We start from the raw sequence: 27,897 nt of genomic DNA, 5'->3' as shown, positions 1-27,897 counted from the left end.
TTACATCAAATCTCGGGGCGCCTGGGTGGCTCAGTCAGTTAAGTGTCCAACTCTTGATTTCGGTTCAGGTCATGATCTCAGGGTCCTGAGGTGGAGCCCCGAGTTGGGCTCCATGCTCAGCGGGAAGTCTGCTTGAGATTCTCTCTCTCCCTCCCCCTGTTCATGCTTTCTCTTTCTCTAAAATAAATAAATAAATCTTTTTAAAAAAATCAAGTCTTGCTTAGTTGAGTAATAGTAATAACTGCTGAGGGTAAAATACTATCTCTTTCCACCTGTGACAAATGTGAAATCAGTAAGGGTGTTTGCAATATAGCCATATTCTTTACTTACTAGGTATTCGACAGTTCCAATTCTTTTTTATCAAAGATGCTCTACATCTAGTTAGTACAGCTTCTTCCGAGATCTCTTAAATCAATGGGGAAGCTTTATTAGTTACAGCACATTTGTAGTACACTTAGAGAATGTAGGCAGTAACTTAAAATACTTACGATGCTTTCTGAAGTAATGCTTTTCTTCATGTTTGAGTAATGAATTATAAAGAATCTGCTACGCAAGCTATTTCAGAACCACCACAAAACGGGTAGCCTACAAACAACATGGGGTGCGATCCGAGAGTCATGAAATTACAGACAAGCCAGGCACCAGTGGCACTAACGTGCACAACACTGAAGACAAACACTGAACTCCACGGCGATTCTAGTTCTTCTAGGCTCCTGCACAGGGTGGCATATATCTCAGCTCAGTGAAACCTTTCCTTGCGGCAAATTATCAACAAACTCAAGTCTTTTAAAAGACCATTCGTAACAGCAGTAATTACCCATTTCTGCATTGGCAGGGCATTAAAGGCCTTATTTAGGGCCAGAATGTAATGATCAAGCTAAATATAAAACATTGCACTAAATACACCAAACCAGATCCTACACAGCATTAAAGTCACAAAGATGTATCAGACTACAGAAAAACAAAAGAAAACAGAAGTGAAGTTTTTTTTTAAATCACAACACATCTTTTAATGACAATTTTTTTTTAATATTAAGATTATTGTTTTGGGGAACACCTTTTCTCTTTGAACATGTTATTAAATGTTCAATGTACTAAATAATTTAACTTATACATTTATAGAGAAATAAGAGAAATAAGTTTTGTGTTTTATACAAATTAAAGGACCCATGCATATATAACTCTCGCCCCCTGCCACAGCTCAATTTTAAAATGGTCTCAGCAGAAAATAAATACTTCACAAATGTCCAAAATGTGTAGTATATCTCTGTATTTGGATAACAGATTAGGACTTAAGGGAGAAAAGAAATAACAGAAGGAAAGAGCAATACATTGCCTTGTTTTCAAATACTGAAACTTCTGCATGTTAAAGTAAAAAATATATAGTTAGAATACATGGGGTGCATGGGTGGCTCAGTCGTTAAGCGTCTGCCTTTGGCTCAGGGGATTGAACCCCGCATCGGGCTCCCTGCTCGGCGGGAAGCCTGCTTCTCCCTCTCCCACTCCCCCTGCTTGTGTTCCTGCTCTCGCTGTGTCTCTCTCTGTCAAATAAATTTAAATAAAATTAAATCTTTAAAAAAAAAGAATACAAGTAAATACGTAATAAATAAAAGGTAAGGAATACTAAGAAAAAAATTACCAGATTTTAATATTTACAATTATAAGACAAACACAGAAATGGGCAAGACACTATTAATACTTCAGGAGATAATAAGCTAAGATGGTTCATAAGAGATTTAAACCATATATGCATGACAGGGCAGGGCAAAAGTATTAGTGGCATCATGACTTTTTGGGTCATAAGAGTATGATAAAAACTATGGACCCTTTCTCCAGAAAGACTGACTTGGGCATTTCAAGGAGGGGGCTCTGTGACCCCAGATCAACTACTTAAAAAAAAAAAAAAAAAAAAGCTCCAAGGACAACAAACCTAACAGTAAATTGCCTTAAGGCAGTAGTATATATAGATAATTATAAAAATAGATTACTCATTACTAAGGACTGCAGGCAAAGAGAAATCACTGAGGAAAGCAGCAGTGTCCACCTGAGAAATGTCTATGGGTAAGGATGCCCTGGCACAAAACTTGACCTGTCTGGGCAATGCAAGTATGCCTGTTGCACAGCTAGATAAACTGGGCTCTAACAGCTTGCTGCCATCAAATATCTGAATTACAGTGGATCCTCAGCATTCTCTAGGGATTAACCCTGAACTGTGTAAATCCCCAACCCTGTTATGAAGTATAATTTATTCCCCAAAATATGTATACACTATGTAAAGTAGGAAGGGACAAAGTTGCACCAAAAGAGTTATTATGAAGCTATTTAACTGATTCTTTCTTCAGCACCACTTGCTGTGAATGTACTATCTAACCAAACCACCATGGGGCGCCTGGGTGGCTCAGTTGTTAAGCGTCTGCTTTCGGCTCAGGTTGTGATCCCAGTGTCCTGGGATCGAGCCCCGCATGGGCTCCCTGCTCGGCGGGAAGCCTGCTTCTCCCTCTCCTACTCCCCCCTGCTTGTGTTTCCCTCTCTCGCTGTGCCTCTGTCAAATAAATAAAATCATTAAACAAACAAACAAAAAACACCACCACCTGATCCTCACAGACGTAGTACTTGGCAATCACTATAAATTAAATATGGTTGTCTCGTTGTATACATCATTTTCTTAAGAATATTTTCAGCCTGTATCAGTCTTCTTGAACTCAACCACCATGGGGACTGACAAAATAAATTTCTACATGAAAGGCTGAAGGCTGGACACTGAACACTGGCCAGTGCTTTCTTGTGTGGTTTCCAGGCAGTCAACAAAGGGTGCCTGAGCTATCATTAAAAGTTATGTCTAAGTGGATCATCCTGTAAAAAAAAAAAAAAGAGTTGATAGCACCTTTCACTTCAAGGGAGATGGAGTAGACCAATGTTTTGCTATTCTTTCCACTATGGACAACTAAAAACCCTGGATGTTATAAGACAAGCACAAGACTAGAAGGTAGGAGAGAAGGCAGCCGGCCAACTAGTTAGGGTTCTTGGGACTCAGGAATGACAAAGTGGCAAGTTCCCGTCACATACCCCAGCTCTGGAGCAGTAGTGGCTGGCAGCCCAGAAATGGGCACACACAGGAAGAACCCAAACAATAGCCTATTCTCTAGCCAAAAGACCAAGGGAGTGACAGCAAAGCAAGACTGAAAACTCTTAGACAAGGACAGCTCTAGTCAAACCCTACAGAAAAAACTGGTCTCCTCTCCACCCTCACAGGACAGGTAGGCAGCCCAGACTTCTACCCTCACAAGGTTGTAATGAGGTACTCAATGTCCCTGATAGGGTGGTGTCAAAGAAGACCAAGCAGGGAGCCAGGACTTTCATCCCAGGCAGCAGGTATCAAGCCACCTCTACAGTGTCAGGGAGACCATGCAAACACACCTACTTCCACAGGGCAGTGATGTGGGGCCCCTACCTCTCCCCTTCTTGGCAGGGTTAGAGGAGACAGGTGGAGAGTCAGGACTTGCACCGTCCTCCAGTATGCTAAAGCCACTCCCACCTCTGCCCAGCAGTAAGAACGAGCCCACCAGCCATTGACAGCGGCTGATAGAGTACCTGGACTTCCAGTTCCACTTGGAAGTAAAAAAGGAGCACCCCTCCCCTTGCCAGAGCAGCGTCAGAAAAAGTCAACTGAAACAGATTTAAATACTATCCAGAGTCACATCAGAATACAAAAATGTCCAAGTTTCAATCAAATACTACTCAACATATCAAGAACCAGGAAGATCTCAAACCCAATGAACAGAGACAATCAAGAAACAACAACATTCAGAAGACAGAGATGTTAGAATTATTTAAGATTTAAAGTGGTCATGATAAAAATGCTTTCATGAAAAATTATGAACAAGCTTGAAACAAATGAATAAACAGAAAGCCTCAGCAAATACGCTCAGTAATAAAAAAGATTATATAAAAAAGACTTAAATGGAAATTTCAGAACTCAAAATTAAAATAATCAAAATAAAAAACTGAATAGGCTCAATAGCAGAATGGTAGGTAAGAAAGGAGAAAAGTTTCATAAACTGGAAGACAGAACAAAAAAAATTACCCAATAGCAGTAACAGTGAGAAAATATGTTGCAAACAATAATAACAGAGCCTGAGGGAACTGTGGGATATAACAAAAGATCTATGTATTTGAGAGAGAGAGAGCACACAAGCGGGGGTAAGGGGCAGATGGAGAGAGAGAATCCCAAGCAGACTCCATGCTGAGCATGGAGCCCAACGCGGGTCACAATCTTACAACCCTGAGATCACGACCTGAGCAGAAACCAAGAGTTGGATACTTAACCAACTGAGCCACCCAGGCACCCCTCTGTCACAGAGTCTTGAAATGAGAGGAGAAAGAAGGCAGAGCTATAATAGTACTGAAAGAATTCACAGCTGAAAACATGACATTCTGACAAGAGACCTAAACATAAAGGTTCAAAATATTGGGCAAACTCCAAACAAGATAAACCAAAGATATCCCATAATAGGACACATCATAATTAAACTTCTGAAAAATAAAGACAAAGAAAAAAATCTTGTAAGTAGCCAGAGCACACGAAGCCTTAACTATAGGAGAAAACTGGAATAGTAGAATAACAGCATGAAGTGGCACAATGTTTCTCAAGTGCTGAAACAAAAAGATCCTATACCCAGAGAAAATAATCTTCAGGAATGAAAAAGATCAATGAGATAGTTTCATCTGAAAGAAAACTAAGCGAATTTACCACCAGTAGATCTACCTTAAAGGTTAGCTAAAGGAAGTTATCTAAACATTGTGTGATGTGGTTCTAAATATATACAGAGAAGTATTTAAGACAATTATATTGTAAATGACAGATAGTACAGGGATGTAAAAAGTGGTAAGGGATCTATACTTCACTTGAATTGGTAAAATTATGACACCAGTAGACTGTGACAAGTGATATTTATATAAATGTAAAAATAAAGCAACCATGAAAAAAGCTATATGAAGACTTTAAACTCAAAAACACTAGATAAATCACAATTCTAAAAAAAATATAAAACCTACAGGAATGCAGAAAGAAGAAAACAGAAACAACAAAACCAGAGAGAACAAACAAAAAGTAAAAGTATCATGGGAAATTTTAAAAAGACATTGAAGTGAATTAAAAGAAAATTTGTGGGATACAGCTAATGCAGGACTGAGAGGGAAATTTACAACACTACATGCATACATCAAAAAAGAATAGTCTCCAACCAATCATTTAAGCTCCTACCTCAAAAGCCAGAAAAAGAGCAAGATAAACTCAAAGCAAGAAGGAATGGAATAATAAAGAACAAAAACCAATGAAACTGAAAACAGAACAATATGGGGGGGGAATGAATAAAACAAATAACTGGTTCTCTGAAAAAAAAAAAACAATTAAATTGATAAAATTTTAGCAAGACTGATAAAAATAAAGATAAATTATTAATATTAGGAGCAAACAAGACATCACTAGAGATTCTGCAGACATCAAAAGGATAGAAGAATACTATAGCTTTACACGCATAAATTTGGCAGCCTGATAAAATGGACAACTTCCTTGAAAAACAAACTGAGAACTCGTTCAATATGAAATTTATAATTTGAACTGCTTTAAAACCATTAAGGAAATTGAATTCGTAGTTTTGAAACTTCTGAAAATGAAATACCCAGGGATCTGGCAAAAGTGAACTTCTGTTCATGATAAAAACTCTCAGAAAAATAGGAATACAGAAAAAGTTCCTCTACAAAAATCCTACACCTACCATTATAGTTAATAGTGAAAAACTGAAATTGAATGCTTTCCTTCTAAGATCAGGAACAAGGCTACTGCAGTTTCACTACTCTTATTTAACATGGTGTTGGAAGTTCTAGCTAGTACATTAAAGCAACCCTGTTTGAAGATGATATAATTTTCTACAAAGAAAATCACAAGGAATCTACAAAAACAAAACAAAAGAATCCTAGAATAAGTCAGTTCAGCAAAGTTCCAGGATATAAAATAAAAATACAAAATCCAGGGGTACCTGGGTGACTCAGGTTAAATGTCCAACTCTTCATTTCGGCTCAGGTCATGATCTCAGGGTCATGAGATCGAGCCCTGCGTCAGACTCCATGCTGGGTGTGGAGCCTGCTTAAGATTCTCTCTCTCCCTTTCCCTCTGCTCCCCCCTCCCCCTCAAAAAAAGTAAATTAAAAAAATACAAAATACAACTGTGTTTCTATACTAAAAATAAACACATAGACACAAAAATGAAAATTACAGTATTATCTATAATCACACACAAAAAAATACCCAGTTGTAAATCTAACAAAACATATACAGGACTATGTGCAGAAAAAAAGGTTGAAAACCTCCAAAACTTGTTATAAGACATGAATCTACACATTCAAGCTCAATGAACTACGAGAAGGATAAACTCAAAGAAATCCACAGTGACAAATTAAATCAAACTGTTAAAAGCCAAGGCCAAAGTGAGAATCTTGAAAGCAGCAAGAAAAAAAGCCACTTATTACATACAAAGGATCTGCAGTTAAGATTAACAGTTTATGTTGGTCCACTTGATCATGTCCCTTAGGGTTCCTAGGCTCTGTTCCCTTTCCTCACTAGTTTTTCTTTTCATTCCTCTGACTATAATTTTAAATATTCTTTCTTTCTGTTCACTGATGGAAATTGAAAATAGGAATAGATATGCTTGAGTCCCCATTTTCTATCAAATTATTCATTTCAAGTGATGGAGATGCATAAAGAATGAAGTCTTAAAGTTGGTTTACCTATGATTTTTAATTATAATATTTTATATTTAAAAAATAAGTACCTGAAAAAAAAGTACATCTATAATATTATCACTCTGTATTTAACTATGCGGTTCAACTCTATACTAATATAGAAACACTAAATCTCAGACAACCAGGGGCACCTGGGTGGCTCAGTTGTTAAGCATCTGCCTTAGGCTCAGGTCACGATCCCAGGACCCTGGGATCGAGCCCTACATCGGGCTCCCTGCTCAGCGGAAAGCCTGCTTCTCCCTCTCCACTCCCCCTGCTTGTGTTCCCTCTCTCGCTGTGTCTCTGTCAAATAAATAAATAAAATCTTTAAAAAAAAAAACAAACCAATCAATCAATCAATCAATCTCAGACAACCAGTTAAATGTGGAGCACATGGGAACGGTATCCTGACATCAGTATTTAACATCAGTATTTAACAAATAGGGATCACTTCTTTGACACTCAGTTTCCTCATCTAGATGGTAATAATAATGGTGCCTCTTTGGGCTGTTTTAAAAAATCAAAACATGAGAATGCATATAAAAACTTACCACAGAGCATGCATATAACAGATAATGCATATAAATTTAAAATACATAGTGAGAACTCCATGTTAGCTACTACCAATATTATTATTTTATATAGGTGATTAGTGTATTTTTTAGATTGATAATAAAAGAAGGTTATAACTTAGGAGAATTTCACATTTTTTAATTTGTGTAATAACTGTAAAAAACTACAATCCAGCTTAGCAAGTATATTAAGTAAAATATAACTCATACGTCTTTAACTTAGTAACCTAACAACAAAAAGAATTATATTGGTGGTCACTGGATTGATGTGATATTTAACAGCTACTTTCTTATTCTTACCTAATCATCTCAAGAGCATTAACCAATATATTTTTAGTGGGAGTTCATCAGTGAGATGAAGTTTGGAAAGAAAATTTGATTTTTATAATGTATTTTCATTAATGTTAAGGATTAATGCACAAGAATAATGTATATGTAAAACCTGTATTGCAAGGCCTAGGAGAAGTCACTGCATGTAAAGGCACTCCGTAAGTATTTGTTAAATTAAAAATAAATGAGTGCTAGGGTTGCCTGGGTGGCTCAGTCGGTTAAGCATCTGCCTTCAGCTCAGGTTATGATCCCAGAGTCCTGGGATCAAGTCCCTCATCGGGCTCCTTGCTGAGCAAGGAGCCTGCTTCTCCCTCTGCCTGCCTCTGTCTCTCTCTCTCTGATAAATAAATAAAATCTTATAAAAAAAAATAAAATAAATGAGTGCTAGGGCGCCTGGGTGGCTCAGTCAGTTGCGCGTCTGCCTTCGGATCAGGTCGTGATCTCCAGGTCCTGGGATTGAGCCCCACGTCGGGCTCCCTGCTCAGCAGGGAGTCTGCTTCTCCCTCTTCCTCTGCCTCTCCCCACTGCTCCTGCTCTCTCTCTCTGTCTCAAATGAACAAAAAAAAATTCTAAAAAAATGAGTACTTTATACACTGTTGAGTGTCTTATAAATGCTTTTGTTTTTAATATTAATGAGCCCATTTAATAAGATCTTGAGAGTACTTTATTTTTGGTAATTTTTAAAAGTGAAGTTCTCATAAAATTAATCATCTTAAAGTAAACAATTCAGCGGCATTTAGCACATTCACAATGTGGGCAACTGCCATTTCTATCTAGCTCCGAACACGTCTTCACCCTGAAGGAAATCCGACACCCAGCAAGCAAGTGCTCCACGCTGCCTTCTCCCCTGACCCCTGGCAACTACCAGGCCATGTTGTCCCCATGGGTTTACCTCTTCCGGATATTTCACTACACAGTACTGCAATGCCACAGCAACAAGTATTCATTCATATCCAAAAAATGAGCTGACAGTGAAAACTTCAGAGGAATGTTTATATGTAAACTTTGTATCTAAACTCTCATTTTAACTTTTAACCTCCTAAGTGCTCTTTTTTCCTTCTCGTCAGTTTAAAATTTCCTTTCTCTTATACGTTCAAGGGGAAATGTAAACTTACTCATATGGACACATACTGATTGTGAAGAAAATACTCACATGGGCAAAGCATCTGAATAGGTATTTCTCCAAAGATGATACATAAATGACCAACAAACGTAAGAAAAAAATGCTCAACATCATTAGTTGTTAGGGAAATACAAATCAAAACCAGTCACACCTACCAGGATGGCTATAATTAAACCAAACCAGACCAACCAACCAAACAATAAGGATGTGGAGGAATTGGCACCTTCATGCACTGCTAGTGGGAATATAAAATGCTGTGACGACGGAAAAGGGCTTGGAGGCACAATACTGAATGGTGCAGGTAGGCCTTAAAGGTGGTTCTTGATAAGCTTAGAACATGGGAGAAGGGGTAAGGGCAAGGTAAAACCTGACACAAACGAGTGCGCAGAGGCCAGATCACAGTGTCTTAATCACCATTCTGGGAATATGAACTTTGAAGTCAGCAGTTCTCAAACTTACTGATCTCGGAACCTCTTTTATATAAGCCCCAAAATTGCGGACTTCAAAGAGTTTTTGTTCGTGTGGATTATATCTATCATCATCCTAGTAAAAATAAAAACTGTAAAACTTTAAAAATATTAATTCATTTAAAAATAATAAAACATGTTAAAATTAATGGAATATTTTTGTATTTTTCCAAAAAAAAAAAACTTTTAGTAAAGAGTTTTTACATATCTTTTTAAATGTTTGGCTTAATGAAAGAAAACTAGATTCTCATACCTGCTTCTCCATTCAAAATGAAAACATATATTCTTTGGATTGGAGCCTATGAAGAAAAACAGACTCACGCACATACGCAGTTGAAAAAGGAATATTTTAATAGCTTTTGCAAACAATTGGGAATATTCTTGACACTACACTAAAACTCAACAAGTGTCAGTTTCTTAAAGGCTAATTACAATGGGATATAAAGCCATATTAATAAACTTTTCATACACTGTTATATTGATCTACCTTATACTGTCATTTGAAAAATACTGGTTCATGGTGTTATACAGATCCTCCAAATGTTAACACATTTAATGATACAATCCCACCCCCCATGCAAAAAAATCACAAGTATTAGATCACTGCCATTCTCACGAGACAAGTCCTTAAGTACTGGGAAGCTGTCATGTTTGTGGTGGCAGCCACAAGTTTGTCAAATTTTATAATAGCAATAAATACTGTCAGTTGGTTTTCCTTGAAGTGACAAGTTCACTTTGTTTCTGAGAAAATGTCTACCCCACTCTGAATAAACACAGTTTATCTGTTGATTTTTCTTTCAAGTAAAAACAGTAACTTATGGAAAAATGGCTTGTTGAGCTTGTAACTCAACCAACACAAGTACTTTCCCTCAAGACAACCATTGTACTTTTGGTATGCAGAAGTGCTTGGTGTACTTTCCATTTTGTCACAAAATATTAAAAAGACATATGTTAAATAGTCAAGATTTAATAAAGGCAATGGTTTTGACTGCTTTATAAAGGACATTCTTACTGAAAATGGCTTCATTTTGTAACTATGAATCAATGTGGTAAAGAATACAAAGATAACTAGTACAATCTGATGTCACAATTCCTTTGTACGAGTTACAAATGAAAACTAGTGAAAAAAGGCAACTAACAACTCAGAATTATTATGGAAATAGTTGTGGAGTACTTTGTGAACACCCTGAAAAGGTCTTGAGAACCCCTGATATCCACGGACCATACCTTGAGAACAACTTCTTTGTAAACAATGTAGACACATTCTTGAAGAGTTTTAAGTAACAGTCCATGTAAGACCTCCACAATGCAAGGTTCCATGGGGCATCACTTTATAGACTGATACCCCTGGAATTGACTATTAATCTTCTGAAGACATAATGGCGATAAAGACCTGAAGGAAGGTAGTTGCAGTAAGGATGAAGCTTTCGAACTGGTAGGAGACCAGACTAATAAAAGCTCAGGTGAAAAAAAGTAGATGAGAAGCTGGAAGAGGTTAAGGCTTTTCTCTAAGCTTCTGTACTGAGGAGGAGCATGGTGCCATTCACCGAGTTTGAGCATTAGGAACAGGAAGAAGAGCAACTGGGGTAGGAGAAGAAAGAAATTCAAGATATTTGGTCATCTACATTGAAGTTCCAACTGAGAAATCAAATATGTAGGTGGTATGTTGAAGAATCTATTTCATAAGGGGTTTTGAGCTTATATAATACTACAACCAAGTCCAAGAGGTCTAGAAGACAGGGTAGAGAAAGCACAATAGCAGAAAAGATCTGGACTGCAGAGTTTAATATGGCATCTGTTCTCTCCTAGCCCCATGGAGAGCCATATACCCATGTGTTTGAGCTGTTGGAGAAAGGAAATGCAGGACAATGATAAAGGAGCTGTTTTTAAAGAAGGGCTCTGTAATACACAGGGGTATTATTCTAGTTAGGGAAACATCAAGTACTAGAACACATAAAATTCCAATCATTTACCATAACAAAAGCTTAATTCTTATTCAAGTACCAGTGTGAGTGTTCCAGACTGGTAGATGGCCTTTTATACAATGATTCAAGGAATCAGCTTCCTTCCTTCTTATAACTTTGACATTCCTCCAGGAACTCAAAGTATTTTGCAGCCAGTTAGCAGATGTGGCAAGATAGGGTAGAGAAAACACTGTAACATCTCAACTATCCTGGCAAACATTAGTCATATGGCTACACCTAGCTGCAGGGATGGTGGTAAAAAAAAATTTAGCCTTGGGTGGGCAGTTGCTTCTTAGCAATAAAGACATACTATGAGAGGGAAAGCATGAACAGTTGTTATATAGTTAGCTATCTCCCTATATGGGCACACAAATCAGATTCACAAGTGATAAAGTATGACACGGATGGGGGGCAGATATAAGAAATTTCTCTATTTCTACATGGAACTTAGCATCAGTCTCAGCACCATAAGGCTCTAGTACTTTCTGACATTTTCTCTTGGGGAAGCAGCAGAGACAATGATGTTTGATCGGAGACGGTTGCTCAGTTGACAAAAAGGAGATAGGGCAGATGCTTGGAGGTAGACGGGATTCTACCTTTTTTTTTTTTAACCACATTTGAGACACCCCTGGAAGATTTCCAGAAGAATCAGAATGACATTTCAATGGAGAATAAGGTCCTACGCAAACATCTGGGGTCAAGACCAAGTGAAGAACAGGCTATTATGTAACTCTGATTCCATAAACATTCACAGGGCTAGTGTGAGGAAAACCTGGATTACCAGTTTTAGACATAGTCCGTTTTAGGTGCCTATGGAATGTCCAGGCAATAATGTGTAGGTTGCTGAAGACATACAACTCAGGAGAAATTTCTGAATTAGAGACAGGACTTCAGGAGTCACAACCAAAGGCAGCAACAGATGTCAAGGGAGTGAATGGGATCATGAAGGAAAAGTAGAAAGTTAAAAATAAAGAGCATCAAATAGAATATAAGACCATCAGCCTTCAATCTAAAGATTTCTTTCACTAACACTACCTGTATGTGCAATACAACCAAAACCAATCTTAGAATATTACTGCAAGATCATGTGTTTACCTACTAATAAACATTTTAAGTGCTTCTGGCCACACTGTCCACTTTTAAATATCCATATTTAGTGCACTTCAACAAGTAAAGCAGTTGTAAGACCTATACCCTTAGCTTTACATCTTACTGATATGCCTTTGGAATGCTTTTTGAGGGCTTGATGAGTTTTCTAATTCAGAAAGCATATATTTGGGCCTTATTACTACAGAATGCACTTTATTAAAATAAATCTCTAGCATTCCTTTTTAAAGTAAAATAAAGATGTGATAATATGAAAGATTTGAAGGTAGAAAGAAAGTTATTCAGGGAAGACAAAAATTGTTCCTAAAGCATAATGTAAACACTAGAGGAAAAATACAATAGGGGGGACTCAATTATATGTAAACTTTGTAATCCAGCTAAAATATTAATTTTAATATTAAACTGGCAGGAAGATTCAGAAATTTCCTCATATTTTAGCATAAGTCCAAACTGCCACTAAAATAGATGCGCTTTGATTACTGAAAAAAATACCATACCAAGAAAATTAAAGCATTTTCAAAATCAAGAAAGAAATGCCAATACTGTCTACAAAGCTGAATTATTTTCACACTTCAACAACTGCACCTGATGCTCCATTGACTAGTAAGTAAAAAAGGAGGAGAAACTAGGACTCAACTCCAGCTGGGTTTGGAGATCATTAAAACCTAATTCAACAGCTGTTTGAGAATTAGAATTCGTGATGCTGAAAACCTGCCGTTATTTCACTAGAGCCTGATATATATATCATTCTGTAGAGCAATGGTTTTCAATTTGAGCATGTTACAGAATGACTTGCAGGATTTGTAAAATATAGATCCCTGCCTTCCCATATTTTCCAGTTAACTAATTCAGGGCCCAAGGAATTTACATTTCTATCAAGTTCCTAGGTGATGCTGATATGATGGTCCAGGAACTGAGAATTCAAGTTCTATAGAGTATTTCTTTTGGTTTATTAAGAAGACAGTTATAGAATAGTCTTTTTTCTATGTAAACAGCTCACTGGTATCCCCATTTGGAATTTACAGTAATTTTTGAAACAGTTCAGAGCTGTGAAAAGTAACACTATTCAACTTCATGGTATAAACTAGTTGAAAGGGTGTTCCAGTCGAGACAGCCATTCATGGTACTGATTCTTCTGAGCTAGGTGTGTGTCCCATCTCTTTCCCTGCTCCCCACCAACCATTAGGTCTCCAAAGGCTAGGCAATTCCTCCTTCAAGGAAGCTATAACCATCATTATGGGAGGCATACGTGAAATATTTAAAAAGTTCTTGAGAATAAACTGTTAACAAATGCATTTAAATGGAATATTTATTGATTCTAACTGACCTTTGCTGTTCCCATCCTTTTAGTCTGAAATAATTTTTGGACACAACCACTAATTCAAGAACCATGTTAAAGGTATTCATTTTGCAAGATTCTACTATATATGAAGAAATTCTTTTTTTTTTTTTTTTAAGATTTTATTTATTTATTTGAGAGAAAGAAAGAGCACACAAGCAGAGGGGAGGGGCAAAGGGAGAGGGAGAAGTAGGCTCTCCACTGAGCAGGGAGCCCAACACAGGGCTGGATCCCAGGACCCCGAGATCATGAACTGAGCTGAAGGCAGACGCTTAACCGACTGAGCCACCCAGGCGCCCCTATATATGAAGAAATTCTGATCAGATTATAGTTTCCACTCTTACACGTAAACTAGATATTACTTATTGTCATTAATTTTTATATTTTAATAACAGAGTTTTGATATTAATTTTTATATTTTATAGTTTCATATCTTTGGAAAGTTGGTATTTGCTTATTAAGAGTTAATAATACATAAAATGCAATGAAAAGGCAGATTGTCAAACTGGATAAAAAAGCAAGATTCAACTATATCCTGCCTACAAGCAACCCACCTTAAATAAAAGAAACAAATGATTTAAAAGGAAAAGGATGGAATGAAACATTTATCATGTTAACATAAATCAAAAGAAATCTGGAATGGCCATATTAACAATGAAGGATAGTAGGAAGAAAGGCAGGCAGGGACCCCACCCTAAGAGGAAACCACCCTTAAAAGGATTTTACACCACCCTGGAAGGAGCCCTCCACCCTTTCCCACACCAACAACTACCTGATATGTAGATGAGCAAGTGGACAAAAATCTGGGTGGGTGACAGGTGCATGGAGGGTTAATCAGATTAAAACAGCCCACCAATAAGCCCATAAAAACCCCTAGACTTAGAAACTCCAGTGGCAACCCTCTCAGGTCCCCTCCCTCCCTCTTCAGGAGCTTTGTACTGTTGCTCAATAAACTTTGCTTTGCTGCCCACCACTCTTGGTCTGGTCTACCTCTTCATTCATTCTTCGAAGTGGCGTGACCAAGAACCGCGAGCACTAAAGAAAAAGAAATGCTGCAATATTAGTAGCATGGATTTCAGAAGAATATTGCTAGAGAAAAAAGGTTATTCCATAATAATAAAGGGGTCAATTTATCAAGCAGACATGACCTTAAAAACCTGTGCACCTTTAGGTCTCAAAATACACAAGTAAAAAACTCAAAATAATAGACAAATCCACAAATATAATTAGTGATTTCACCAACCAGTAAAGATATAGAAAGCTTGAACAACTATCTGGCCAATACTAACTGGCCAATTGGCATTTACAGAACACTCCAACCAGAACACAGATACACATTCTTTTCAAGTGCACCTGGAACATTTAACAAGATAGACCATATTTTGAGTCATAAAACAAGGCTTGATAAATATGAAAGAATTCAAATCACACAAAGGATGTTCTCTGACTACAATGGAATTAAATTAACAACCAGTAACAGAAAAAGTATTTGAAAAGTCTACAAATATTTGAACTAAACAACATGCTTCGAGTAACCCCAAATACAAAGAAAACACCAAAAAGGCAAATAGAAAAGCATTTTGATCCTAATAAAACTGAAATATACTGAAATTTCTTTAGATGTAGCTAAAGCAGTGCTTACAGGGAAACTTAACAGTACTACATAACCATATTTAAAAAGAAGGAAGGTCTAATATTAATGAACTAAGCTTTGCCCTAAAAACCTAGAAACAGTAAATAAAAGCAGAAATCAAAACAGAAAAGAGAAAATACAGAAAAATGAATAAAAACTGTAAGTCTGTAGCCAGACTAAGAAGAAGAAAGAAGAAAAGACAAAATTATCACCATCAAGAATAAGGAGAAGTCACTACACAAAATAAAGGTACATTATATAAACAACTCTATGCCAATATATTTGACAACTTAGAAGAAATGGCCAAATTCTTTGGTAAACAAAAATTAACAAAGCTCACTTAAGTATAGGTAACTGAACTGAATAACCTTTTATCTACCAAAGACGTCAAATTTGTAGATGAAAACCTTCCCACAAAGCAAAGAAAGGGACCTTCCTACATACAAAACAATAGGCCCAGATTGCTTCACTAGGAAATTCTACCAAACATTTAAGAAAAATACCAATTCAACACAAACTTAAAGAAAACTGAAGACAGAACACTTCCCAACTCACTCTACGCAGCCACCATTACTGTGATACCAGAAAGAGACAGATATTTGGAAAGCACACTACAGAGTTGGAAAGCACACTACAACAGAGGACTAGGTGGCAGGATCTCGCTGGCTGCCTGACTAGTCCTTGCTCTGCCTTGCTTGTTTGAGTTTCAGCAGAATTCGAAATGGCTGGCAGAAAGGCTGGGGTGACTCTGGAGAGGCCAAGACAAAGGCAGTTTCCACTTGCAGAGAGCTGGCTTGCAGCTGCTGGTGGGCCATATTCATCGACACGGGCCGACACCTGCCGTGGTGTACGGCTCAGCCAGCCTGGAGTATCTCACTGCAGAGGTACCTGAGTTGACAGGACAGCATCAAAAGAGTTTTTTTTTTTTTTTTAAAGATTTTATTTATTCCTTTGAGACACAGAGATACAGAGAGAGAGAGAGCATGAGCAGAGAGAGAGGCAGAGGGAGAGGGAGAAGCAGGCTCCCCGCTGAGCCAGGAGCCCGACGCGGGGCTCGATCCCAGGACCCTGGGATCATGACCCGAGCCGAAGGCAGACGCTTAACCATCTGAGCCACCCAGGCGCCCCGACAGCATCAAAAGAGTTGAAGGTAAAGCGTACTATCCCCTGCTCGCTTGCAACTTGCTATTCCTAGAGATGAAGAGTTGGACTCTCTGGTCAAGGCTACAATTGCTGGTGGTGGTGTCATTCCACACATCCACAAATCTCTGATTGGGAGGAAAGGACAACTGAAGACTGTTGAAAGGATGCCTGGATTCCTTATTATCTCAGGACTCTAAATATTCTTAACAGCTGTCCAGTGTTGTGATTCCAGGGGACTCTATTTCTGTGAAAAATACAATTTTGCTTTTCTGTAATCCTATTTGAGCAAGTTGGAAATTTAATTAGCTTTCCAACCAACCAAATTTCTGCATTCGCGCCTCAACCATGTTACTGTGTTACTGTGGCTTCAAAGAAGCTACTGATTCTTAAGTAGTGCATTTTGACTGAGTTGACTGTTTTTAAAAAATTGTTTGGATTTTAATTGTGAGGCAGAAGTTATAGTAACAAACGTTTGGTTCCATACAGACATTATTTCCATTCCAGTGGATAAGCTCAATAAAGATCATATGCCTCCTCCCCCCCCCAAAAAACTACTATAGACCAAATCCCATAGGAACACAAAGGCAAAATTTAGTTAAGTGAGTATAATACATAAAAGGATAATCATCAAACCCATTTGGGAATTCAAAGTTGGTTTAACATTAAAAAGTCAATGCAATTCATCATATTAACAAACTAAAAAAGAAAAACGATATGATCATCTTAATACATGCAGGGAAAGCATTTGACAAAATCCAATATCCATTCATGATAAAAATCTCAGCACAGTAGGAATAGAAGGGAATTTCCTCAAAATGATAAAAGGATACCTTTGAGAACTCTATAGCTAACAGCATTATTGAAACACTGGATGTTTCTACCCTAAGATTAGTAATATAGCAATAATGTCCATTCTCACCACTTTTATGAAATACTGTCCTGGAGGCTCTAGCCAGTGCAGTAAGGTAAGAAAATGAAATAAAGGCACACAAATTAAAAAGCAAAAAGTAAAACTGCCTTTTGTTGCAGAAAACACAGTTGTCTCTGCAGAAATTCCTAAGGAATCTACAAAAGACCTAGGAGAATTAATGAGTTTAGCAAGGTTACGGTATACAAAAATCAGTAACACATGTCAATTTATTTCTATATGCCAATAACAATCAAATATTAAAAGTTTCAAAACTACCATTTAAAAAAGCATAGGAATATGGATAAATTTTCAAAAAGATATATAAGACATACAGTAAAAATTACAAAACACTGCTGAGAAAAATTAAATAAGACCTAAATAGATACACCATGTTCATGATTCAGACTATTGTTAAGATGTCAATTGTCTCCCAAATTTATATATAGATGCCATGCACTTCCAATTAAAATTCTAGCAGGCTTTTTGGTATAAATATTTGGTATAATTCAACTCTAAAACTTATATGGAAATGCAAAGGATCTAGAACAGCTAAAACAATTTTGAAAAAGATCAGAATTAGAGAACGTACACTACTTTATCTCAAGAATATTATCAAGTTACAGTAATCAAGACAGTGTAGTATTGGTGTAAAGACAGACACCAAGATCAAAGAAACAGAACAGTTAATCTAAAAATATAACCATACATATATGATCAATTGATTTTTGACAAAGTTAGCAAGGCAGTTCAATAGGAAAACTGATAACTTTTTCAAATATATGATATAGGAACAAGGATAGCCATATGTTTAAAAACATACTTCACACTACATCGAAAAACAAAATCAAAATGGATCAGAGACCTAAACATAGGAACTAAAATTATAAAACTTCTAGGAAAAAATACAAGCCTAGTAACTGTGGGTTTGCAAATATTTCTTAAATATATCACAAGCAAGAACTACAAAAGCAAAAATTAATATATTCAACTTCACTAAAATCAAAAGACATGAAAATTAAAAGGAAAGCCACAGAAGAGGAGGTAACATTTGCAAAATATATAGCCAACAAAAGATTTGCATCTAGTATATGCAGAAAACAACCAACCTAAGTTTTCTGAATGGACAAAGATTTGGATACTACCCCAAAGGAGATACAGATAACAGATAAGAATGTGAAGAGATGGGGCGCCTGGGTGGCTCAGTCGTTAAGCGTCTGCCTTCGGCTCAGGTCATGATCCCAGGGTCCTGGGATCGAGTCCCACATCGGGCTCCCTGCTCGGCAGGAAGCCTGCTTCTCCCTCTCCCACTCCCCCTGCTTGTGTTCCTGCTCTCGCTATATCTCTCTCTGTCAAATAAATAAATAAAATCTTAAAAAAAAAAAAAAAGAATGTGAAGAGATGTTCAAAATTCCTACTCATTAGGGAAAAGAAAATTAAAAGCACAATGAGATACCACACATATTAAAATGGCGAAAATTAAATGACCATACCATACCAAGTCTTCACAAGAATGTGGAGAAACTGGAATTCTCATGAAGAGCTGGTAGGAATATAAAATTGGACAACTACTCTGGAAAACAGTTTGAGAGTTTCTTAAAAAGTCAAACATACATCTGACCATAGAACCCAGCCATTCCATACCTATGTATTTACCCAAAAAGAAAATGCAAGTACAAAAAGAAAAATGAAAACATATATCCAAAGTCTTGTGACCAAATCTTCACCTTTATTTTTAATAGTTGCAAACAGAGGGCACCTGGGTGGCTCAGACGGTTAAGCGTCTGCCTTCGGCTCAGGTCATGATCCCAGGGTCCTGGGATCGAGTCCCGCATCGGGCTCCCTGCTCCTTGGGAGCCTGCTTCTCCCTCTGCTTCTCTCTCTCTCTCTCTCTCTCTCTGTCTCTCATGAATAAATAAATAAAATCTTTAAAAAAAAAAAATAGTTGCAAACAGAAAACATCAATATGTTCATCAAATAAATGACTAAACAAATGGTAGTACATTCATACAATCAATTACTTATTCATTGAAAGGAAAGACCTACTGATATATGCACATGAATAAATCTCAAAATATTCTGCTAAGTTACAGAAGCCAGACGCCCACAGCCCCCCAGCAGAATACATACTATATAATATATACAGTAACGAAGAACGAAGATGCTAGTTTTATTAAGTTCACCTTTTGGTCAACTGTTCATCCCCAAACTAGTTTACAACCAGTTATATTTAATATTGTAACTGTATAAATCAATGATACATGAGTGCAAATGTAAGAGGGCTGTTGCTTCCATGAAAATCAAATTGGATACTCTGGGAAGACCAAGTAAAAATGGCTCTTGAATTAGATATTGACAAGACAACTGCAAAAAACTTGAGAAAAAAATCTGGAGATCTAGGCTGCTTTGCAAAGGTATTCGGTTTCTTTTGTTACATATTAAAGAAGCCCAAAGTGGAAAATACAGACTATCGTAAGTGTGCTTTATAAAACAAATGTGAAACTCCCATAAATAGATTCATAGTCAAAGAAAAAAATTTCTTTTATATTTTTGATATGTGCATGAATGAATGCACTTACAGATTCTAACTTAAAATATTTAAGGTACAATTCCCATATGCATCAAACAACAAAACAGGAGCTTAGCCCCAATGAATAAGAAGGGTTTCCAAGGGGGCGCCTGGGTGGCTCAGTTGGTTAAGCGACTGCCTTCGGCTCAGGTCATGATCCTGGAGTCCCTGGATCGAGTCTCGCATCGGGCTCCCTGCTCGGCGGGGAGCCTGCTTCTCCCTCTGACCCTCCCCCCCCCTCTCTCTCATTCTGTCTCAAATAAATAAATAAAAAATCTTTAAAAAAAAAAAAAAAAAGAAGGGTTTCTAAGGTCTTTGTTTTGTTTTGTTTTGTTTTGTTTGACAGAGAGAGACAGCAAGAGAGGGAACTCAAGCAGGGGGAGCTGGAGAGGGAGAAGCAGGCTCCCTGCCGAGCAGGGAGCCCAATGTGGGGCTCGAGCCCAGGATGCTGGGATCATGAACTGACCTGAAGGCAGACGCTTAATGACTGAGCCACCCAAGCGCCCCATAGAGGTCTTTTGAGTTTACTTTTTTCCCCTGATACACTCCTGAAAAAGATGGATGCACAAAACCAGAAAGAAGAAAATACCATACAAGCTCGCCATCCAAATATAACCCTTGTAAATATCCAGTAACGTTGATTCACTTTTTTCCTATACTTTTATTAAACAGTAATCTTAACATATAAATACTATTGTATTTGCCTCTTCCCCTTAACTTTACAAACATGTTAGTTCTCCCATATCACTGAAAAAAAATTGCTATTTCAAAGACTTGCATCTGGCCCAGGCTTTTAAAATTACAGAAGCCACACATGTACATACTAACGGCTATCCATACTGAGGTAAAAAGAGAGTCATTTATTTCTCTTCCTGAATTGAAAATTAGAAATTAAAGATAATATGCATTAAGAAAAGCTAAAAACTGGATAATAAATAATTGCTACTTTAAAAACAAGGCCTGCCCTATTATTTCTCCCCTTTATTCTCATTTATTATCTCAGTTTATTTAAATCTACAACAGCAGCTTCTCAGAAAGACTGAGACAACCAGAAAATCGCTGCTAACTCAAATAACCTGTGGCATTATCAAAGCACTTCCCACTTCAAAGGAGAACAGTATAAACAATTACCTATATGGAGTTCCTAAAACACCCTCATTTATGTGTCAAGACAGAAATATATTCTGACATCTTATGCCTGATGTCTAACTGCCACTTTTCCATGTTTGCATTCCAGGGAATCAATGAAATAAATATGATAAAGATGACAGGAATGGTTAATGATGTCAACTAGGAAGCAAAGAACAAGTACAGCTGAAATGTCCAAAAATGTGGGTACTGCCCGTAATTGCTGTTTATTTAATGGTCTTCATTTTCTTTTTTCTCTCTTTAAGATTTTATTTATTCATTTGAGAGATAGAGAGCACAAGCAGGGGGAGAGGCAGAGGGAGAGGGAGAAGCAGGCTCCCCGAGGAGCCGGGAGCCCGACACAGGGCTTGATCCCAGGACCTGGAGATCATGACCTGAGCCGAAGGCAGACGCCCACCCAGGAGCCCCAATGGCCTTCATTTTCTTATGCTCTAGTTCCACGTAACAAGAGTAATGGCACATTTCAAAATTATATGACTGAATAATGCTACTATTCAATACCACAAAACCCTTCTCCTACCAAGTAGTTTAGCCTGTTGATTACCAAAAATTTGTTCTAAGCTCAACTTTCATGATTCTACATAAATTTCAAAGTTTAACTGCCTTCTGAAACTTAAAATACAAGGAAGAGTATTTTCCAGTTATTTCCCAAATTGTCTAAAATAAGCACTACTTTTGGAATCCAAAGAAAATTTATTCTCATAGAATATATTATGGCACAAATATAGTCACTCAGCTAAGATACAAACTACTACATATTTCTATACATGCATTTTGTGGCTACATATACACTTTTGTTGATAAACACTAAAGCTGATATATAGAATCAGAGATAATGCATTTAGTAAAGTCCTATTTCAGAAGCATTTTTATTTACTTCAGAACATAAACATCCACATTTCCAGTAAGAAAGATGTCTTTTAGTTCCAAATGACCATACTCACAGCAGGGCATGGACTAACCATGCAGAATATAAGGTAAGACTGTAACAATAAAATCTTTACTTTCACTTCTGACTACATTAGAATGTAATAAACAACAAATCTCCATCACTTGTTTCTTTAAGAAAGGAAAAAAAATCCAGTAACTGTTTTGCTTTACAATAAATTTAGAATAAATTTTTTTTGCTGATTACTAAATCAGTTACTTAAAGTAAAAGGCACTTTAAAGAGGTTTACTTGGTCTCATAAAATGATCCAATCTAAAGGCTTAATTTAGAGCCACATATAAAGTAACACTAAAGACTAGTCTTTTAGAATACTCATCTTTAAAAGTTTAACAGTTCTTGAATTTACAAAATTTTTTACATTAAACCCAGAAATAGGATTAATTCTAAGGATATAGATCTAGGTTATTATTCCTTCCCATAAGTCCCAATCCATACAAAACAGTGTTTAAATTATCATGAAGATCCTCCCTCGTATTACTTCTTTGCTTTGCAGCATCTTTTGAGTTAGAAAGCACAATTAACAGAACTGTTCTCTATATGGAAAGATTTGTTATACCTGTCCCCTTATACAAATATGTTGCTTTCCACAGGCAAAATCTAATCTTGAAGGGTGAAAAAGGGGGAGAATAAACAGTAACATGGCTCCTCTTCATTTTCATTTTAAATGGCCACCATGAAAAGAGCTGGGTTTCAGACATTCTATTAGCAAGGATGCACTCATTTAATTTTTTCATGTGGTGTAAAGCTGAAAAAAAAAAAGTCTGGAAAGGGAATTCCTATGAATCATAGACTTTTTTTTACGCAGTATTTCATTTAACATATTCCCTAACATACAGTATTATAAAATTTAGCCAATTATAATCTATTCAATGATGATGATGGAAATACATAATGTCCAATGGATGATATATTTATCATCTTGATACTCTAGAAGAACTAAGTAATACACAAGCTCTCTTCAGGAAGTTAATTTGTTTTGAAGGAAAAAGGTTTATCTGTTTAGGCATATTTGGTGGGCACTTTTTCTCTATTTAACACAGCTAATGCCTATCTGTCCAAAAATACTAGAAGGAGGCACAGATAAAAAGAAAATGGGCTTTCCATTTTTATTTTAAAAATAATAACTGCTGGGCACCTGGGTGGCTCAGTCATCAAGCATCCGCTTTCGGCTCAGGTCATGGTCCCAGGGTCCTGGAATCGAGCCCCGTATCGGGCTTCCTGCTCAGCAGGAAACCTGCTTCTCCCTCTGCCTGCCGCTCCCCCTGCTTGTTTTCTCACTCTTGCTGTCTCAGACTCTGTCAAATAAATAAAATCTTTAAAAAAAATAAATAAAATCTTTAAAAATAATAATAATAATAACTACTGTAAAAAGCAAATGCAACTCAAAATAGATTAAAGACTTAAATGTAAAACTTGAAACTATAAGACTCCTAGAAGAAAACTTAGGGGAAAAGCTTCATGACACTGGTCTTGGCATTGATTTCTTAGCTACAATATCAAAAGCACAGGCAACAAAAACAAAAATAGAGGGGCGCCTTGGTGGCTCAGTCGGTTAAGTGTCCGACTCTTGATTTCAGCTTGGGTCATGATTTCAGGGTTGTGAGACTGAGCCCCACGCTGGGCTCAGTGATGGGCATGGAGCCTGCTTGAGATTCTCTCCCTCTGCCCCTCCTCCCACCACTCGGACACGTGCGCGCCATGTGCACTCTCTCTGTAAAAAAAAAAAAAAAAAAAGGGAAGAAAAGCAAAAATAGACAAGCCAGACTACAACAAACTAAAAATCTTCTGCACAGCAAAGGAAATAATTAACAGAGTAAAAAAGCAACCTTTGGAATGGAAGAAATTACTTGGCAAACCATATATCTAAAGGAACACCTATAACTCAGCAGCAAAAATACAAAAGCCCAATTAAAAAATGGATAAAAGACTTGAATAAACACTTCTCCAAAAACATACAAAAGGACGAGAGGTATAAGAAAAGATGCTCAACATCACTCAGCATCAGAGAAATACAAATCAAAACCAGAGATGTATCACTTCACACCTGTTAGGGTGAACATAATTTAAAAAAAAATAGTAAGTGTTAATGAGAATGTGGAGAAACTGGAATTCTTGTACACTGTGGGTAGGAATATACAATGGTATAGCCACTATGGAAAACACTACTGAGGTTCCTCAGAAAATTAAACAGAGAAGTACCACATGATCCAGCAATCCTACTTTTGGGTATTTATCCAAAAGAATTGAAATCAGGTTCTTGAAGAGGTATTTGTACTCACACGTTCACTATAGCATGATTCATAATAGACAAGAGGTAGAAACAACCTAAATGTCCATCAGTGGATGAATGAATAAAGAAAATGTGGTATATACATACAATGGAATACTATTTAGTCTTGATAAAAGGAAATCCTGTCACACACAACAATATGGATGACCCTGGGGGATGTTATGCTAAATGAAATAAACCTGTCACAGAAGGACAAATACTGCATGATTCCCACTTATATCAAGCATCTAAAGTGGTCAAACTGACAAAAACAGAAAGTAGAATGGTGGCTGCCAGGGGCTGGGAGATGGGAAAATGGGTCGTTTTAGTTCAGTGGGTACACAGTTTCAGTTATGCAAGATAAAAAAATGTTCTAGAGATCAGGTATACAATAATCATGCTTATAGTTAACAATAATGTACTACACACCCAAAAATTTTGTTATGAGGGTTAAAAAAAAAAAGGCTCATGATTATTTTTGCCAATTCACTTTTTCCATTGGAAATTTAAAAACAATTTACAATTGTATACAATAGGAATTTTATTAAAATTATAGATTAATTTGAGAGGGGGGAAAAAGCAATTTATTCAAGTGGTTCAAATATTAAGAACAACAAAAAGTCTTGAGAGGTCTTGTTCCATCTGCCAAATTTCCATTCTTCACAATATGTAAGCAATATTATTAGTTATCCCTTCAGAGATCTTATATAAATAGGAGCAAAAACAAGTATCTCTTTTTGACACAAATATTAGGATAATATATACTTTACACCTTGCCTTTATTTCTTTTTTAACTTAAACATATCTTGGGATTTTTCCATATCAAAACAAAGACCTTCCTTGTTCCTTTGTTTTCTTTTGTTTCCTTTGTAAATCAGCACAGTACTTCACTATGTAGATGTACCATAATTTATTCAATCAATCCTACTGATGGGCATTTGGCTGGTTTCTGTTTTTTAGTCATAATAAAAATATCTTGGTATAATGTGGCATATACATCAAGTTATGGAACTTTTCAGATCCTTAAGAACAGTAGAAAGCTTTGGGTACAGAAACCCTTTTTTCATGAAACCCTTCAATAAATTTTTTCTCTTATCTATAAAATGGAGGGTTGGGGCTGGATTATAGCTCTACGGTCTCTATAATTTTTACCGGACTTTGCATAACATCTGTCACATACAATATTTTTAGCTTTAGTTTTATGAACTTCAATTAATTTTCTTGAGCTTATGCTTTCATTTGACACAATTTTGAATTTTTTCATGACAATAACCTTAAAAGTAAATGTCAGAATAATATACAAGAGTAGTTTAATTACTTACATGTAGATTGAGCTTCCAGGATGGCACACCCAAACCCAATATAAAATGCATGGACTATTAATTACGGTATGTGCTTAAGATAATTATTTCAGTGGTAGGGATGGATATACACATCCATATTTTCAATACATTTCACGATTTTCCTTTGTCATAAAAGACTCATTATGAGATAATTGCTGGATGTTAAGAGCACAGCATATTGTCATAGAACAGACCAAAGACCCTCTGATCAAAAGAATGATCATGACAAAACCAAACATAATTTGATAACTTTTTAAACCATAATATTGAGAGAATAAAGTTTATATCTATTTATAACTAAAACACCATTGGTTAAAATAAAGTATATTTATCACTAATGCTACAAAGCTTTTGTCTATCATTCTTCTCCCATAAAAGCATCCAAAATCAAATTCTACTAGATGAATTGAACACTGACCAAGAAACAAGCTCCCAATGTTAAATAAGAGGCCACAAAAATATATAAACAGTAGTATCTCAATTTTTACACACACACACACACACACACAATATGTTGTAAGTACAAACTGGTACAAATCACAGAGGGCAACTTCGCAATATAAAGATGTGCATCCTGTGCCAAGCAATTTTATTTCTAGGCACCGACTAGAAAAGCATTTGCTCATGTGTACAAAGAAACACGAACAATAATGCTGACAGCTGAATTGCTTATAATTGTAAAAAAAAAAAAAAAAAAGATAGAACCTAAAAGTCCATCAGAGGGAGAATAAATGAAAGACAGTACATATAAGCTCCACCATAGCTAACAAAACTGGATTTAGAAATATCACCATGGCTAGCTATCAGAATTGAGTGAAAATGCAAGCTGTATACAGAATGATGCATACAGTATGATAAACATCTCTGCAAATAAGAAACATTTTTTCTATGGTTACATACATGTGAGTGAAAATATTTACCAAAAAATAGTAGATATATACACATCCAATATATAATTACTTCTAAAAGGGAGACGGGGATCAGAATTAGAGATGGTCATCAAAAGGAACTTTAGCTTTATCTGAAATTTCTAAATTTAAGAAATAATTTATGTAATTTTTAAAATGTAACTATGGCTGGGGGCACCTGGATGGCTCAGTCGTTAAGCGTCTGCCTTTGGCTCAGGTCATGATCCCAGGGTCCTGGGATCCAGCCCCGCATCGGGCTCCCTGCTTAGTAGGAAGCCTGCTTCTCCCTCTCCCACTCCTCCTGCTTGTGTTCCCTCTCTTGCTGTCTCTCTCTCTGTCAAATAAATAAAAATCCTTAAAAAAAAAAAAAAAATGTAACTACGGCGAAAAGTCTGGAAGTAAGTATGCTGAAGCGTTAATATTTCACAATTCTGAGAGAATAAATTTATTAATAAATTAATAAATTTATTAATTCATACTTTTCTGTATTCTTTTAATTTTTAAAATATTTTTTAAAAGAAAAATATAGAGTAAAACTTATGTACAGATTAGGCCAGAGAGTTTTATTTTACAATTACAAACATGCAGAATAAATAGAATGAATAGAAAACATTTTAACTTGTGCTTTTCAACAGCAAGCTATGTTGAATAATTACAACAGTTATCCAATGCACAAACCACCTTAGTAGCATCCTCCAATGGCTGTCGTACATCCTAGGGAGACATTTTCCACTTTTGGACCATAAGCAAACTATCACCAAGATAGTCACTCTTCAAAATATTATATAATTAGTAAACATTCAGGTACCTCTTCTACCAGAAGATGAGGACATTCAAATGACAAAAAAAAAAAGCAGAAGCTGTGAGCAGATAAATAAAATGTCAGTATCTGTGAATGTGATAAATTAAATAATCAGAGAAATAAATCAATTTATATTATTCATTTCATTAGAAGAGGAAAAAACCACTTCAATTACCAACATGTATAATGTGTCATTTAACAAATATTGTTGGGAAATGATGTGATATATATACAAGTGAATTTTCCAGATAACTAGAACTCAACCTTTTAAAATCAAAACCTTTCAATTTAACCATTCTGATGAAAATCCCTCAAAAATTACATACTTCCCTATGGTTTAAAACCACATTGAATATAACCAAGTTATATTCATATTGAACATAACCAAAGTTTTCTTTGAAAGCTACAGGTCAGCATTCATTCATTCACTCATTTATTCAGCAAATTAGACCTGTCTTCATAGAATTTGCAATCTAGATACTCTAATCTTGATATTAAATAGTCTGATTAAGGTAATTTTACTATTGATCAACTTAATTAAAAA

At 36.4% G+C, this 27,897-nt stretch overlaps 1 protein-coding gene and 1 pseudogene across 2 annotated transcripts in view; one reads left to right on the top strand and one right to left on the bottom strand.

Moving 5' to 3' along the window:
• The window catches only part of HS2ST1 (heparan sulfate 2-O-sulfotransferase 1), a 167,615-nt gene that overhangs the window by 36,357 nt on the left and 103,361 nt on the right, over positions 1–27,897 (bottom strand). The gene's annotated exons all lie outside the window — the stretch shown is intronic.
• Positions 16,036–16,654, top strand: LOC110580588 (annotated as a pseudogene).

Source organism: Neomonachus schauinslandi, chromosome 4 (genome assembly GCF_002201575.2).
Source record: "Neomonachus schauinslandi chromosome 4, ASM220157v2, whole genome shotgun sequence".
Classification (NCBI taxonomy): domain Eukaryota; kingdom Metazoa; phylum Chordata; class Mammalia; order Carnivora; family Phocidae; genus Neomonachus; species Neomonachus schauinslandi.
This window is presented reverse-complemented; position numbering and strand designations above follow the sequence as displayed.